Source organism: Schistocerca cancellata, chromosome 3, assembly GCF_023864275.1.
Source record: "Schistocerca cancellata isolate TAMUIC-IGC-003103 chromosome 3, iqSchCanc2.1, whole genome shotgun sequence".
NCBI lineage: Eukaryota > Metazoa > Arthropoda > Insecta > Orthoptera > Acrididae > Schistocerca > Schistocerca cancellata.
In genome coordinates, this window is record NC_064628.1 from 673967915 (window position 1) to 673969575 (window position 1661).

Genomic DNA, 1661 nt, shown 5'->3' on the forward strand with positions numbered 1-1661 from the left:
CGTAACAGCCACTGTCTCCAGCCGTGTCTTTATTTGACAAAATTGAATCCATGGGTCGATTATGAGAGCTTCTGAAATTTTAAAATTCGGTCAATAATTGTGTGGACTACTGAAAATTACTTTTTTGTCCCTGGAAACCGTTAGATAGGCAACCCGCAAGCAGGAGCGGACGATTAGCTGACTGGTTTAACTGTTTGGTGATACAGATTATTCCCACTTCATTGTTATGTAGTGCGTTAATAATAATGTTCATTTTCTGCTTTCGTTATTTTTCTTATGTTAACGTAAAGTAAACTCGACTGAAAACGTCCCTGGTCGTCCATGCTGCGGCTTGTGCGAAGTGCTGGTATCACGTCCACATAAAACTACGTTACTCATAAATCTTAGAATAAATCTGAGGTCGTATCAGGCTATAAAACTATCCGTGAAGAGCAAGTAAGTAAGTACTTCATTTTCTTTATACTCAGAATGGGGCTTTTACTATGCACAGGAGTGTGAATCTTCCTAGCTGGTTAAAACTAAGTGCTGGACCGTGACTTGATAGCAATCTTCATCTCGTGTTGCAGTAGCCTTACACATTGAGAAATGAGGCACGATTCACAACCTGAGCTTACAGTCCTATTTACGATGTAATTATTAACGCTATTTTTATTATAGTTGTGTAATCCATTTCTTGTTAAGGTTTGTTGCTATTGGCAACGGCCTTGCCGCAGTGGCTACACCGGTTCCCGTGTGATCACCGAAGTTAAGCGCTGTCGGGCGTGGTCGGCACTTGGATGGGTGACCATCGAGGCCGCCATGAGCTGTTGCCATTTTTCGTGGTGCACTCAGCCTCGTGATGCCAATTGAGGAGCTACTCGACCGATTAGTAGCGGCTTCGGTCAAGATTACCATCATAACGACCGAGAGATAGGTGTGCTGACCCCACGCCCTTCCTAAGCCGCATCCTCCGCTGAGGATGACGCGGCGGTCGGATGGTCCCAGTAGGTCACTCGTGGCCTGAAGACGGAGTGCTTTCTTTTTGTTGCTATTGGTAAAGAGAATGTTTAAAACGGTCTCTGCTTAGATGTCAGACGAAATAATGCATGAATATCAAACGAGTGCATTCCCAGAAAGAATGAAAGGAAGCACTTTGAATAGGTATTTCCGCCCCTCCTGGAAGTTTTACTGCTGCTAATTCAGAGGCAAGCATGGTTACAGTATGTTTTGAGGCAACACAATTAGAACGTGTGTGGTGCGACTGTCTTGTACCACCTGGGCAACGATTGGATAGGTAATGGCCCCCTCTGTCACGATGAACTCTATTACCGGATACGTAATGTTTTCCCACACCGACAAGTGGATTTTGCCGTTCTTCGAATACGTATTTCCGCCCTTCCTAGAAGCTTTACTGCTGCTAATTCATAGGCTGACACGGTTACAGTATGTTACGAGGCAACACACTTATCACGAGAAGTATTGTGTGACTCTCTTGTAGCACCCGGGCAATGACGAACTGGCGACATAGTGATGGTCTGCAGTCAGGTTTTCTTTCTTTGGGGGAAGGGGGGTGGAGGATGGAGGGGAGGAAGGGGGTCTTCTGACTGGTTTGATGCGGCTCGCCACGAATTCCTCTCCTGTGCCAACCTCTCCAAAGTAGCACTTGCAACCAACGTCCTTAA

General features: G+C 45.7%; 1 pseudogene; it reads left to right on the forward strand.

Annotated features, from left to right (window-relative positions):
• The first annotated feature begins 694 nt into the window (after positions 1 to 694).
• On the forward strand, positions 695 to 812 carry LOC126177597 (5S ribosomal RNA; annotated as a pseudogene).
• Positions 813 to 1661: the final 849 nt, after the last annotated feature.